Raw genomic sequence first — 16,549 nt, 5'->3', positions numbered from 1 at the left:
ACACACACACACACACACACACACACACACACACCCCTAGGGAAAAAAACCGACATGTACAGATCAATAAAGTCTTGTTATTTGAAGAATATTTTAAGAGGAAAAATTGAAAATATCTAGTTATTTCTCCTATATCAGTAGAAAAGGTCATCGTCCCATTTTATTGGCGTTAGAACACTGGCATTTCTATATGATTGTCCTTTAAAAACCATTAATGTAATCAGAACTCTATCTTCTATTGAGGCAATAAGGGAAGACATTTTGCCCAAGGATGCAGAACTGAGCTTAGAACATGTGTCCTAGGACACCTGGTATTTTTATATCTACCTCACGTGGCTCATGATTGATTGGTAGGATGAAGCTAGACATAACAGCAAAGACATAAATTTTTGAAAACTGAGCTATTTGAAGATCACTCAGAGTGATGACAACATTTTAGGTTTTAATGTTTCTTTGTGTCAGAGTTTTACAGAGAAAAGAACAAATAGGAAAAAGTAATAATCCAAGTTCACACACCCAGGAAAAAGCAGAACATTGTACTATGTTAAAGTTTGGGTTACCAACAGTAAATAAAGATTTCTATACTTTGAGACAGACAAGAATAACTTCTGCCAATCTTGAAAGTTGAATGAGCTGGATTCAATATGAAAATACATATTTAGCAAAATCTAGAAGCATGGGTACATGGACCAAGGCATATATATAATTTTTTATATGTATATGTTCTTTTGTATATGTGTATGTCGACTCTTAAAGTCTAGTTTTCTGAAGGTAAAAACTTTGAACAGGGCAGTGTAGATGTAATTCTAAACAGTCTTATTAAATAAGAAACACAGAGCCAAATAAAGAGTTAAAAGCCCAAGAGGTCAGAGCACTAGCGAATAGCCTTTAGCTTACCAGTTGCTGCTGTCCTTCCCCTCAGAAAGAGACCTATTTCCTGTGTGTCTGTATTTTTATTGACTTTCTGTTCTGCCTTCTCATTGGTTCTAAACCCAACCACATGACTTCTCCGTCACTGCCTGTCTATACAGACCTCCAGGTCTCTATGGTTGGTACTTGGATTAAAGGCTCGTGTCACCAAGCTGGCTGTGTCTTTGAACACACAGACTCTGCCTGCCATGTGATCGGATTGAGGGCGTGTGCTACCACTGCCATGCCAGACTTCTGCTAAATGGCTTGCTATTAGCTCTGACACCCAGGCAACTTTATTTATTAACATACAAATAAAATCACATTTCAGCACAAATAAAATGTCATCGGGGCAGTAATTAAAAAGAAGTTAAAACAGGATCCCACATGTTTGGTAACCCTAACACTGAATGTTATTTTCAACTTTCAAGTGGCCAGTGGTTTCTATATTTCTGAGAATATGAAAAGTCAGAACACATTTGAATCAACATGAGCACAGAATTTTAACTGTCTATCCATTTAAAGAAGAGTACTCATTGTGTTTTCTGCCGGGGTGTTTGTACATGTGCACATGAGGGCAGTGACGGCACTGGGTGTGGCCACCAGTGGCTCTTCTGCAAGAGCAGGAAGTGCTCTTAACTGCTGTCCAGCTCCCGATGTCCATTTCTTTTTTCCTAGTGGTATATTTTCAGAAAAGCAACTCATCCCTGACTGGGTAGAGTTAGTGGTTTAGGTGATTACTTAAACTTTGTAGGAGGTTGAAACCAAATTAGATTAATTTAATGAACCAAGAAAAGGCTTGAGGTTTATTATAATGGCAGATGCAAACTGGAGTGTCCTTCATGTGTCTTTCTGAGTCTAGTTCTTCATGTTTTTCTTCCTGTCTGTGAATTACTCCCATCTTTCCAGTACATTGCATTTTTGCTTAGCAGGAGTTAGGTCTTTGCAGTCAAAGATTACAAAAACTTAGGCAGATTACTAAAAGTTGACAACTTTATCAATCTCCCTTAAGCACATGTATTTGAAAATCATAAACATTAGCAAATAAATAGCACTTTTGCTAAATAATTAAATATCTCATTGGAATAATGACATGAGGAAGCTCAGTTTATTCTAGGTCCATGTAGATAAATGCTAGCCAGTAGCTTGTATTGATAACAAATTTGGTGGCATTTAAAAAGATGATTAAGGTTTCATATCAGCTGAAAGAAAAAAGTAGTTTTAATAAGAGTATGCTGTAGCATGAATCTTAAAAGTTCTTATTAATAAAAACAAACCTGAGCCAGGTATTGGGGTGAACCCTGGAAGATCAGAGAAGCAGAACAAGCCACAGCTACCTCACCTCGCCAGTTCCTCAGCTGATCCTGTTTCCTCAGACTGGAAGCCTCTGAGTCCTCATCCAAATGGCTCTCAGCTGAACTGCTTCTCGAAAGCCTGAATGCTTAACCAGCCAAAAGCTTCTAGTTTCTGGTCTTCACGCCTTATATACCTTTCTGCTTTCTGCCATCACTCCCTGGGATTAAAGGCATGAGCCACCATGTTTGGCTGTATCCTTGAACACACAGAGATCCAGGTAGATCTCTGCCTCTGGAATGCTAGGATTAAAGGTGTGAGTGCCACCATTTTCTAGCCTCTGTATCTAGTGGCTGTTCTGTTCTCTGACCCCAGATAAGTTTATTAGGGTGCACAATATTTTGGGGAACACAAAACCACCACAGTATGCTACATCAATTGATGAGTATTATACATAAATAAGAAATGTCAGAAATGCAGTTTTCACAGTAGTGTGTTCACTAAGGGTTAATTTGAAGCTCTACATGTCTGATTCCCAGAAGAATCATGCAATCTTGAAAACACTTAGTGTTACAGTGTATTAATAGTGTGTTCCTTGAGTGCATGTAGTGAAAAAGAAGGTAGTTGTCACGTCTTAAGAGAAAGGTTGAGTTAGCCTTCCAAAAACAAACACAATGTCAGGTCATGTGCAGTGAATGGAATTAACAGATTAAATCTCACAAAAAGAAGACTAGTAAACTTAGAAGCATGAGGGGAAAGTTCTGAAAAGGTGTTCAATGTCAGTGAAGTGCCTCAGTAGTCTTGTTATTAGAGTCCCTAAAGAAAAAAGGAAGGGTAACAAATAATGCTTGAAATTCTAGATGAAAAGCAACAAATATGAGAGCGAAACCCATAAACCAAAGAATCTCAGGGAATTCCAGGCACAAGAAACAGGAAATCCTGCCAACACGTGCTTGAAACCAGTGATGTAAACGTTTCTATGAAAATAGCAGTCTTCTCAGAAACCTAAATCAGAAAACACTGAAGCAGCAGCATCTCTACTGGAAGAAAAGTAGACCTAGAATACTATACACAGCTAAGATGTACTTCAGAAACAATTCCAAGTCCTTGATGTAAGGAAGTTGAAGACCTACATTTTAAATAACAGGTAAAAAGTTGCAAACCAAAAATCAGTTTTAAATACATTAGAAAAGTGATTATAGAACAAATTGCTACCACAGAAGTTGTGGCAGTTGGTAGAGAGACTCTATACCAAAGTTCAAGCTTTCAGTGGTAGGATAGGAAAACCTGAAATGTAACTGATGAATTGCTAGAGTCCCCTCTCTGTGTACATGCGTGTGCACACATGTGAATATATACATATACACATATATATATATAATATGTGTGTGGTTTTATATATATATATATATATATATATATATATATATATATATATATATATAATGTGTGTAGCAAGCTTTCTTGTTGGACTAACTTTGGACTGCCAGCCCACAAATAATGAATGACCTGGGGACTTATTATGAAAGCTTGGCCTTAGCTTAGACTTTTTCCCAACTAGCTCTTATAACTTAATTAACTTCTATTTTTTTAATCTGTGTTCTGCCACATGGTGCTGTCACCTTTTCTTAGTACACACATCTGGCTTGCCTCCAAGTCTGCTGGCAAAATCGCATGCCTAGATTCCTCCTCCCAGTTTCTCTCTCTACCTGGAAGTCCTGCTTATACCTCCTGCCTAGCTATTGGCTGTTCAGCTTTTTATTACACCAGTCACAGCAGTACATCTTCACACAGTGTACAAATATCCCACAACAGTTCTCCCTTTTTGTCTAAATAAAAAGGAAAGGTTTTAGCTCTAATACAGTAAAATTATATACAATAAGAACTATTATCAAGTAAGAATTACATTCACAATGTCCAGTTCACTTGTATTTGGCAAATTTGGAAAAATTTTTGTATTATCTATCCTATCTTAGTGAGTCCAAAGTTTTATACCATTAAACCACTTTCTATCATAGTTTTAGATAAACAACTTAAGCTTTTATGTCTCTCAACCTTATGCACTTTACATCTCTTATGTAAGATTCTTTTCTGAATTTGGTAACAAGGAAAACTGTAACCATAACTATCTAGTTTTCAACTCATCAAAGACCCAAGAAGGATATAATATTACCTAAGTAAACAAGAAATGCAGAGCAATCAGCTTCCAAAAACTATAGAAATGACAGAGACAGCTGGCTGCCTGGACAGTCACCCAAGTTTCTTCTACAACCTTGAGGCAACTATCTTCAGTCTACAGGACTAGAATATCTGACAGAATTTTCTGTGCAGCAGGAATTTTGAAGGACTGTCTTACCTTGTCTTGGCAAAGTTCAGCAGTCACTTTCTTTTGTGTCTTGCTTGTCCAGTTTGGACATTATACTGTCAGCAGTTGAGGTAAGGGCAGTTTCTAAAATATGTTTCTATTTGACCTTGAAAATATACCTGACATGACTACAAGTTTGATTATTATAGATAACTAACTACTAACCTGTATTTCTTAATTGTACATTGTATTTTAAAATGAGCTGCATAGGTACCTTAAACAAGAGTAGAAACATGCAGTATAACAAAAAAACCTTAAATTTGCATCAATATACAAAAATCCATATTAATGTAAAATGTTTGAAATTAATAGTTGCTTTTTAGTCTAAAAGTAGATTCAACAATATACCCTTTTATCCTATCATTTCTATATCCCACTTTTCAGAATGAGATCCCTGAATCTAATCTCCTTTGTTCAGCTTTCTCCCTGATTATGATCAACAACTTGTAACCCACACTCCTAAATGATAATAAGCATCCATAATCCATTGAATGACCAAAAACCATCCACTCCACCTCTTGGGAACGTGGCCGTTGTGTTCTCTAGACTGCTTCCTGCTGTCTGGGGGTGACAGCATCTCTAGGGGACCCTGAGAAGGTTGGAACAATGGTCAAGTCCTGGGAGAGCTGGCTGTATTATTTTTTGCTTAGTCTCTGTGTGATAGAAAATTTAGAGCTTTTGAACTCTGGGCTGGATAGTCTGTGAAGCTGGACCATTTCAGCCAGCAGCTTTGAAGTTGTTTTGGATACAGAATTTTGAGGAAATTGCAACAGAGGCATTCTGAGAGACTTGATCACCTGGGCTACTTGTTCTCATTGGTGTTTCTGGTCTTTTTTTTTTTCTAAAAACACACAAACTTTTAAAGGTAACATAATATCTGTATTAACACAAGTATAGAATTGTAGTGTGCACAAGTCAGCTAAAGATGATTTTTTTATTCTATGTTTGAGCAGGTAAAAGACATCTGTTATCTTTATAAGCCCATTTGGACTGAATAACCAAACCTCTATCCATGCCATATGAAAGGATGGCATGTAATAGTAAGTCATGAGGACTCTGTAGCCAACAAGATTTATCATGTCTTATCCAGTCTCAGAGCTGTTCCCATGTCGAGGGATCAGCATATACATGACCTGTCTTGTAGTTTTTCTTTTGATTCTTTATCTCTGTAGCCAAGATTTTCAGGAGGTGTCCTGTAGCAGGAATCTTAAAAGTTCTTATTAATAAAATCAAACCTGAGGCCAGTTATTGTGGTCAATTCTGGTAGATCAGAGAGACAGAACAAGCCACAGCCATCTCACCTTGCCAATTCCTCCGCTGGTCCTGTTTCCTCAGACTGGATGCTTCTGTGTCCTCATCCCAATGGCTCTCAGCTGAATTGCTGCTTAAACGCCTGAATGCTTAACCAGCCAAATGCTGAACCAGCCAAACACTTCTAGTTTCTGGTCCTCACGCCTTATATACCTTTCTGCTTTCTGCCATCACTCCCTAGGATTAAAGGCTGGCTTCCTGGGATTAAAGGCGTGAGTCACCATGCCTGGCTCTTTCCAATGTGGCCTTGAACTCACAGAGATCGCAGATGGATTTCTACCTCTGGAATGCTAGGATTAAAGGCGTGTGCTATCACTGCCTAACTAGCAGCTTTTCTGTTCTCTGACCCCAGATAAGTTTATTAAGGTACACAATATTTTGGGGAATGCAATACCACCACAGTGTCCCCTGATCAAATCTGGTCTTTATTAATTTCCATCCATAGCTTTTTGTTTCCTCTCCCCTAATGCAGCATATTTTCTTACTTCCATTTTGAAGTTTAGACATTCTTAAAATATATATTAAGACACTCTTAATATAGATATTGTGTGTGTGTTTAAATATATCAGAGCACTTCGTTCTTCACAAAATCTGCCCTCTTGAGAAATTAGTAAACTAGACCTAAGCTATTGATGTTTTGCAAAGTGTGACTATCAAAAGGGAGCCAACTCCAGCCCTTTCTAGCTTTTCTGTTCTTAGGGAAGAGAGAAGGCGGGGCATGAAATATTTGAGAAACATTTTAGAAATTCACAGTCCAGAGGCACAGACCCATTGAAGACCTGAGACCTAATCAGAAGATCTAGATTACAGGTAGGTGGTGGTAGTGCATGCCTTTAATCCCAGCAACTGGAGAGGCAGAGGCAGGCAGATCTCTGAGTTTGAGGAGGCCAGCCTGGTCTACAAAGTGAGTTCCAGGACAGCCAGGACTGTTACACAGAGAAACCTTGTCTTGAAAAACTTTTTAAAAATATCTAAACTACATCTTTTTCTCACATGCATTACAACCATTACTGGAGAGCTTTTACATTCTGTAAAACTTATGGTTCTGACACCATAAGTTGGTCTGGCTAGCAAGAAAAAATTATAAGGCATACTGAATGGTAAACACCCCAAAGAGAGCAAGCAAGAACCATACATTACAGGAATAAAAGTATCAATAGAAATATCCAGAACAAATGAAAAAAAGAACACAGACTGAAAAAGAAGAGGAGAATGTTTGAAAACTTTGAGGCAGTTATAGAAGTTGTAAATTATTCATAATGGAAATCCCAGATAGAGAATGGATTATAAGAAATATTATAAGACCTATGAATTAGAGGCTATTCCACAGTGCCAGGAAAGTCAGAAAACACAGCAGAAAACAAGCCAAAACAAAATTTATATGTAGGCATATAGTCTCAAGCTACAGAAATTAAAGATGAAGAAAATCCAAAAAGAAGCCCGAAGACAAAACATACTACCTATAAGAGAAAATTACATTCATATTCTCAAAAATAATGAATAGAGTGAAGTAAAAGTATTCAGAGAAGAAAAGTGACAACTTAGGATATTTATTTATTTTATATGCATTGGCATTTTGCCAATGAGGGTGTGTGAGGGTGTCCAATCCCCTGGAACTGGAGTTACAGACAGTTGTGAACTGCCATGTGGTTGCTGGGAATTGAACCCAGGTCTTCTGGAAGAGCTGCCAGTGCTCTTAGCCACTGAGCCATCTCTTCAGCCCCAACATCTTGGGATTTTATACCCTCCAAAACTACTCTCAAATGAGGAAAAAATGTTTTTAGACAAAATAATGGAAGAATTGTATCTCCAATAAATCTGCCTTACACAAAATGTTAATTTTTTTAATAAAAAAAGTGACAGAAATTTGAATCTACATAAAAAAGCATCAAAGAAAGACTAAATAAAGGTTAATTAAAAAATCGTTAATGTTTCTCTTTTTATTCTAACAGATAATGATTTGTTAAAAATAACAGGAAAGACATAAAATTATGTTTGCATATGAATGCATGTTAAGTGTATGTGTTATATATGAAAGTATGTTATGTGTATGTGTTATAGGTAAGATGAATGACAGCATGACAAAAAGAACAGGAGGAAAGAATTTGAGTTATTTCGTTATTTTAATTGATGCTATCCATGAAGTGTCACAGTGTTAGTTGAAAGTGGGTTTGGATTAGCTGCAAATGCTTATTTCCAAACTTTAGGGTTAAGAGAGGAAGTAGAAGAGGTGGAGGAAAAATAAGTAATACGCTAAGAAATTAGAGAAGAGGAATCATATTAAATGCTCAGTTTAAATTACAGTAGAACAGAATGGAAGGCAAGAAAACAAAGAACAAGGGCATCAAATAGAAAAGAGTAACAAATATGATAGATATTAATCCAGTCATACCAATAATCACTCTGAATGTCATTAGTCTGAGTACAGCAGTTTAAAAACAGAAGTTGTTAGAGTGGATTAAACTAAGGCTCAATTGTGTTAGTGTTAGTTTAAACCTTACAACAATAAGGTCACTTAAAATACACATTCATAAAAGGAGATGGGTGGAGAAAGACACACTAATATCAAAATTAAGTAGGAGTAGTAATAGACTTCAGACAGAGCAAAAATCAAAGCAAGTAAAGTCACCAGTAATGAAGTGAGGCATTGCATAATGAGGATGGGGCCAGTTGCCTGGGAAAATATATCAGTTCTTGCAAATATACAACTAGTGATACGGCATCAAAATATATGAGAGGAAAATGTATAGGTTTAAAGGATCAATATACTAACATTATAGTGGGAAATTTCAGTAATATGTCTGTCAAAAAAATGGACACTTCTGGATCTGACTCTTGAAGAACATCTTTCTACCATGCATGAGGCCCTAGGTATGATCTCCAACCCTAGAATTTTTTTTTTAACTTTCAGCAAATTTTATTATAAAAACTTGCAAATAAAAATATCATGTACTCAGCCGGGCGGTGGTGGCGCACGCCTTTAATCCCAGCACTCGGGAGGCAGAGCCAGGCAGATCTCTGTGAGTTCGAGGCCAGCCTGGGCTACCAAGTGAGCTCCAGGAAAGGCGCAAAGCTACACAGAGAAACCCTGTCTCGAAAAACAAAAAAACAAAAAAACAAAAAACAAAAAAAATATCATGTACTGAAATTAACCAGTTCCAAAGTCCATATACCTCAGTGAAGTTAGAATAGTATACAAATATATGTACACAAGTTTATATGTGTCTTAGTTACTTTTTCATGTATCTACCAGAGCATACACTACCACCTGATGGTAAATAAATTAATAAATGTAATTAAACTAAAAAAGAAAACTAATAGCCCTTATGAATATTAATGCAAAAAACAAACACCCTAGAAAAAGCATTAGCATCAGTATTCAATTCAAAGAATTATACACTGTGACCAAGTTTTCCTGAATGCAAAGATAGGTCATCATATAAAAGTCTACCAATGTAGTAGTACATACAACGAAGTAGTATCCATTGATAAGAAAAATAATTTTCGTCAAAATTTACCCTTGCATGATAAAAATACTGAATAAAACAATAACTGGAATTATTAGAACATTAAAAATCATTGTATTAAAATCCCATAGCCAACATCATATTCAGTGGTAGAAGACTAAAAATTTGTCCTCCAATAGGACTAAGGCAAAGATGTCTATTCATCACTTCTAGTCAACATGAAACTGCAAATTTTAGCCAAGCAAGTAGGTACAAAAAAGGCATTCCTGGTTACTAGGAAAATGAAGCTCGCCACTCTAAATGAAGGGACTAGACATTACTCCAGGAGCGACTGCAGTGTTGTCCAGTGATTTGAAACCGCTGCATGGCATTGTCACCTGCAGACATGCTGCATTGTTTGCACAGTGTTCACAGCCTGGGGTGCATGCAGCCCACCAGTCAGTCTCAGGGTGGACACACCCATGGGGCACTAAATAATTACTTTATTAGTACAAATTGGATACTTCTGAAGGGAGCATCATGTCAAAAAATTACATGTCAAAAATCATGGGCTGATATATACTACATGTCAAAAATGGACTGATACATGTATAATATGTTTACACACAAATATTTATATGCTTTTGTTATCTTTTCAAGTTAAGATTTATAAATGTGTTACCTAATCTGTTACTTATGTAAAAATAACTAAAATTATGGGCAATAGTTCCATAATTGCTGGCAGGAGGGAAGCATGAAAAGCTGTTTTATCTTTATCCCTCAGCCACTCCCTGGAGGCTACTCTTGTTTCTGGTCCTTTGGGATATTTTGTAGGTATTCTGAATATATGTACACAAGTTTGTATATTTCTGTATGTCTTGGTTACTTTTCCTGTTGCTGTGATAAATAACCTGACAAAAGTGGCTTAATAGTTTGTGCTTGCCTCATGGTCCCAGGGTACAGTCCACCAAGACAGGTAAGTCATGGCAGCAGGGGTCTGAGGTGGCTGACCACATTAAATCCACACTCAGGAGGCAGAGAGTAGTGATTACTTGTGCTCAGCACACTGTCTCCTTCTTATGCAGTTCAGGATCCCTTCCTAGGGAATGGTGTCTCCCATAGTGGGTAGGTCTTCTCATTTTAGTTAATCAAATCAAAATAATCCTCTATAGGCAAGCCCAAAAGCTTCTCTCTCAGGTGGTTATTTAGTCTCAAATTGATGATAGAAACTGTTAATAATTTGCAGTTAATAGTCTAAGATTTAGTGACTGCATAGAAGTCTGCATTATTCCCTAGATTATTTCAGGCTTGTTAGCTCTGCCTCCACTGTATGCAGATTCTTAAAGTCTGAAATGTAATCTTTCTCCCTTCCTCTTTCAGTATACACAGATCTTAAGAGAAAGATTGAGAGAATCTTTCCATGATGTTCAGTATGTGGAACCTCCATTTGACGATTCAATTGCTGATATAGGTAAAGAATGGAAGAGTGCCCTGGCAAAATTAAAGTTTGCTAATTCATATAGAATGGAGCCGTTGAGGAAATTCCAAGCACATCCAGTAGAAACTAAAATCCAGCAGATATTAAAGGTAATTAGGGACCAAGGATATAGTTCAGTGATAGGCACTTATCTAGCACATATGAGACCATTGAGACCATTCTAAGCCAAAATAAGTCATATGATCAGATCTATTAAGGAAGGGGTGTGTGAGTGTGTGTGTGTGTGTGTGTGTGTGTGTGTGTGTGTGTGTGTGTGTGTGTGTATTCACTATAGGGACTAACCTTGAATATATAGAGGTTAAATGATTCTACAATTCTGAGTAGTTGTTGAATTCAGTGTGAACCTAAAGGGAAAGATAGCCAAGTTCCCTGTAAACTAAATTGTGACATGGGCCTGTGTTGTTAGATCCTAACTGCTCCCTCAGGGGAGGGGGTGAGAAGGTGTGGCATCACCAGACACCCGGAGTCAGTTGAAGGCAGACAGCAAACTTGTTTATTTAATAATGGGGAAGGACTTACATTCCCTCCTCCCAGCACCCAGTCTGTGCTGCAATCTGGTGGCATTGCGTGGTCGTCCCTCATTGGCTGGGCACGATCAGGAACTCTGACAACACCTGTTGCTAGGTCCTCAGGCAGACTCCAGGTTGGCTCATAAGGAAGTACATTATGTGCATGCCTTGGCAACTGGTCTGAGCCAATTTCCTCAACCCTATGGGCCTGTCCTACTATGGGGCTGGATAGCTGGTACACCTCAGATAGGACAAGAAAGGTGCGTTTCTGGCTTTGCTAGCTGAAAGCAAACTGGTTTTAGTGACTCTTATGGATAGGTATGGAGAAAAAGGTATTTTTTTTTCCTTGTCGGTAACTACATAGGTGGTACCAAAAGGTTTTGCTCAAGCAGTGAAACCATGTCCCATATAGCAGCTACAATTGTAGATGCTGCCTGGCCAAGTTTACAGAACAGCCAAATGGATGGATTGAAAGAGGCCGTGGTAACAATCACAATGGCAGTGCTTTATACAGCCCCTTCATGATACTATGTATTTTTGAGTAAGGTAGATATAATTCTAAATGTTTGCATTGTGGAAGTTTTCTTCAATAAAAGCTCTTACTTCACAGTTAAAGGACTCAATGTCAATATTCTGTCAGCTGCTAAGTATGTCTATTCTAATCATGCTAGTTCCATAACTGGCTCAGGATGGGTTGGAGAACCTGATGTTTGCTATGTGAAATGAACTTGAGTTCACACTCCATCAATCAATGTATGGGTCCCATTCTCAACCCGTATGACCAGAAGCTCAGTTTTCATCTGCATGCTGAGGGTCCACATTTGATTTCCAGCAGCTGCAGCCCCTTAGCTACAGGAGATATGTCTCTCTCTGTAGATTTCCACCTCGCCTAAAGTTAAACTGCTATAAGGCAAATGGAGAGAAAAGCAAACTTTAGTCACTTTTACCTATATACAGAAGACTTCATGCAGAAAACAAAGGCATGGAAAGGTGGAGTCAAGCTCTTTATACTAGTTGGGATACAGAATAGAAAAATTTGAAAGTATAATTAAAGGTGTTTGGGCTGAGGCAGGTTATCCCAGGAAGGTGCCTAGTAAAGTAAGGCTAGTTGAAGAAGTGGTGTGCCTATTTCCTCTTCCGTCTCTGAGACTGGAGAGGACCCTTTTCACGAGAGCTTTATCTCCTACTTTCAGGGGAAAGAAAAAGGAAGAGCAAGCTACTGCATCCACAATTTTTTCAAGTACTTTTGGGTCAAAATTATGAGAAAGCAGCATATTTTAACATGGCATATTCTGAACCTTCCATCCCTCCACTGTTAACTATGTATTTCAAATTAATTGATATTTGGCAAAGATATTATAGCTTATGGTTTGGGAAAAGAATTCTGATCAACACTAATAGTATGTGTGATATAAGAGTGTACATTTTTGGTCTGTCACTTGATCCTACCATATAAACAAAATTAAACACAATTGAATAAATGGGCTAGGGGTGAACCTCATTTACAGAAGCCGCCCCTGGGTCCTGAGGCCAGAGTCACAGTCAGAATATGGAGTTGGAGAGACTCCTAGACAGACAAGCAATGGGTTGGGTTTACTCTGAGAGAAGACTGACCTTGAACTTGAGTTAGATTCATAAGAAAGCAGCTGATACTCAGTATTGGGACAATAGATAGAAGACCAGATGCGGGCCTTAGACCAGCTGTATAAATGGAAGGAACCTGTCAGGGAGCCAATAGGAGAAGTCAGGAGGGAGAAGAGAGGAAAAAGGGTAGAACTAGCAGGGTGCAGGAGCATCGAGGGAGGACATCTACTTGACTTTTTGTTCCTATGAAGTTGATTGGTAGTAATCCACTTGTCACTGGAGCTCAGTGCGCAGTCCTGGGCGTATTCCCAGGAAACCAGTTAATCAAGCACGTTGTGATCAGCTCCTTCATAGGTTCAGCTTTGCTCACGGTTTGTAAGAAAGGCTCCTGAGATGAAGACATGGCTCAGTGGTTAAGAGCACTGGCTGCTTTTCCAGAGGATCCACATGGTGCCTCACAACTATTTAAAACTCCAATTCCAGGAGATCCAACACCCTCTTCTGGCTTCCTTTGGCACCAGGCACACATGTGGTGCACACACATATATGCAGGCAAAACATTCATACATTTAAAGTAAATCTGATTTGTTTTTAAACAAAGGCTCCTGCTTCATGGTCTGTGAGCCATGTCTCTTTTCCTCACATGTGTTAGTTTATTAGTAAAGATGCTAAGTTGTTGATGCCATAAGGAGTGAAAAACCCAGAGAAGACAGTGACATGAAGCCACCTTGGTCCAGATCACACCTGCATTTGGAACATGAAATCATAAGCACACAGGTTTCCTTTCTTTACTATCAATTTCCAGAAAGCTTTTGAAATTCTTTTTTTCTCCCTAGTGAGAAATGGAAACTGAGTTATTTACAGTAAGTTGACAGATTAACCTCATAAGCAGAAACTTACAGCCCAAGTGTTGATCATGAACAGTGTTGAATCTAATTTTTTTAAGACAGAGTTTCACTATGGTAGCTTTGGTTGGCCTGGAACTTACTGTATAGGCCAGGCTGTCCTAGAACTATAGGGAGCCATATACGTGCCCTGGCAGCCTGTGTGCTGGAATTAAAGGCATGTGCCATCAAATCTGGCTTTTGGCAATTGGACATAATTTTGAAAACAATTAAATTGGTAAGTATAATATATGGTAATTTTCAGGAATACACGTATTTTAAATCAGTTGTATGTATTATTTAGATACATGTTTTCTACTTATATAAAAACATTTTGTTTAAAAATTGAAACTTTTTTCTTAACTTTCCTTAAAGGACAGTCTTAAAGACCTCAAATATGATGAAAAAGCCTTCTCTCATTTATCACTTGACTTGGCGGACCGAGTATTGGCAGCAGTCAAAGAACTGGGGTACTTCCGTTATAAATTCATTATAAAAGTATTATTTATTCAAAAGACTGGTCAAGCAATAAATGTAAGTGCCCCGATGATCTAACATCCATTCATTTGAGATTTGAGGTGTCCCCAGGGATGTAGAGATCCTGAAGGGCCACTTGAATACAAAGATCATTTTGTTAAAAAAACTGTTTTTCATTGCAAATTATTAGAAAAGTACTACCCTAGAAATACAATTTTGCTATCAATAATTTACTAGATTTCATAGCCTGTTTCTTGGTCATAGCAATTTTGATAATTTAAAAAATATTTTATTTTATGTGCATTGGTGTTTTGCCATGGGTGTCAGGTCCCTTGGAACAGGAATTACAGACAGTTGTGAGTTGCTATGTGGGTGCTGGGTATTGAACCTGGGTCCTCTGGAAAAGTAGTCCCTGCTCTTAACTGCTGAGCCATCTCTCCAGCCCTGAAATTTTGATAATTTAAATGTCATTTAAATTAATTAACCAGTAAGCCAGGTGTAATGGTACACACTTTAAATCCTATCACTCAGGAGGCAGAGGCAGAGAGATCCCTGTGAGTTCAAGGCCAGCCTGGTCTACATAGTGAGTTCCAAGACAGCCAGGGCTACATAGAGACACCTTGTCTCAAAAACATCAAAATAAATATTAATTAACCAGTAAGTTTCATTTGGGCATGTTAGGTAATGAAGAATGTTATATTTATATTGTGATGTTGTTATTAATGTATGATTTTTAGGGATGAACAAGAAAGGAAAGGGTATAGCTTGACAGTGATATGTTTATGTGTCCTGTTGAAAAGACTCAATTGTGCTTTCTAGTTTTATGTCAACTTGGCACAAGCTAAAGTCATCAGAGAGGAAGGAACCTCAGTTGAAAAAAATGCCTCCATAAGTTCTGGCTGTAGCCAAGCCTGTAGGGCATTTTCTTAATTAGTGATTGATGTGGGAGACTCTAGCCCATTGGGAGTGGCGTCACCCCTGGGCCAGTAGTCCTGGGTGTTGTAAGAAAGCAGCCTGAGCAAGCCAGTAAGCTGCTTCTCCAGGGCCTCTGAATCAGCTCCTGCCTCCAGTTCCTGTCACAAAGAATGTGTGGCCATTTTGGATCCATCACAGACAGTAAGCCTTGTCCTTGGAGGCACCACAAAGGAGCCATGGCCTGTTTACACAATCAGCACCACTGCTGCCAGACAAGACCCTGACAAGCTTTGGGCAGAAGATTTTTAAGTGTGGCAAGAAGCGTGGTCTGGAGCACTGACTGGTCTTTAGTCAGTGGGCTGGGCTCCATGATGGAGCCCTTGGTTCCTGCCTAGGATTTACTGTAAGGCAACCACCAGCCTCCAGCAAAGGAGGAAGCCAAGCAGTATTACTCTTGAATCTCTCTATGAAAGGAAAATTGGGCATACCTTTAAAAATATTTTTTAATCACGTGTGTACTTGGGGCATGGGGGTGTGCTCATGAGTGAAGGTCCATGAGGAGGCCAGAGGTGACAGATTTCTCTAGAGGTAAGAGTTACAAGGTAAGGTGGTTGTAAGACATCTGATGTGGGTGCCGGGACTTGAACTTGGCTCTTCTGGAAACAATACATGCTCTTAGCTGCCGAGCAATTGCTCCAACCTCTTGATTTTCCTCATAGAGCTAGGATGGAACTGAGGGCTTTGAGCACACTGGGCAGGTGTGTATAATTTGAGTTACCCCACCCAGCCTAACAAATTATTTCTTAAATACAACTTTCTGAGACATTGGCACAATATTAAAAAAAAAAAATCTAACTATGTAATTTAAAAGTTACTTAACATATCCCATCTGAATCTTTTAAATTTTTTCTCACAGATTGCCAGCAGATGGATCTGGGATGTGGCATGGGACAGCTGGGTACAAGCTAAACATGAAACAGAGACCTACGTGGCATTGGTTTTGGTATTTGCTCTCTATTGTGAATAGCTCAGGACTAAAACAGTTTCACACACACCCCTTTTCAAAATAAATCACATGTACAGATTTGTTAGTCTCATGTGTTATCTTACAAATAATTAAAAGCCAGTTATATTTATTTATTAACAGTGTATTACCCCCAAATAGTAGGAAAGGTAGGTATGGGTTTTTATAGATTCCAATACAGAGGGAAATTTATTCTTTTTAGATTTAAGAAAATTAGGTAGCCAGGCTTGGTGGCATGAGCCTTTAATCACAGCACTTGGGAGGCACAGGGAGGTGGATCTCTGTGAGTTCCAGGCCAGCCTGGTCTACATATTGAGTTCTAGGCCAGCTTGGT

General features: G+C 38.4%; 1 long non-coding RNA gene across 1 annotated transcript; it reads left to right on the top strand.

The window, feature by feature from the left end:
• The first annotated feature begins 2,557 nt into the window (after positions 1 to 2,557).
• On the top strand, positions 2,558 to 16,195 carry LOC119086893. Its single transcript, XR_005090284.1, has 4 exons — positions 2,558 to 3,349; positions 10,705 to 10,795; positions 14,175 to 14,269; positions 16,108 to 16,195. It is a non-coding gene; the product is annotated as an uncharacterized LOC119086893 (long non-coding RNA).
• Positions 16,196 to 16,549: the final 354 nt, after the last annotated feature.

The sequence above is a fragment of the Peromyscus leucopus genome, chromosome 8a (genome assembly GCF_004664715.2).
Source record: "Peromyscus leucopus breed LL Stock chromosome 8a, UCI_PerLeu_2.1, whole genome shotgun sequence".
NCBI classification, from domain to species: domain Eukaryota; kingdom Metazoa; phylum Chordata; class Mammalia; order Rodentia; family Cricetidae; genus Peromyscus; species Peromyscus leucopus.
This window is presented reverse-complemented; position numbering and strand designations above follow the sequence as displayed.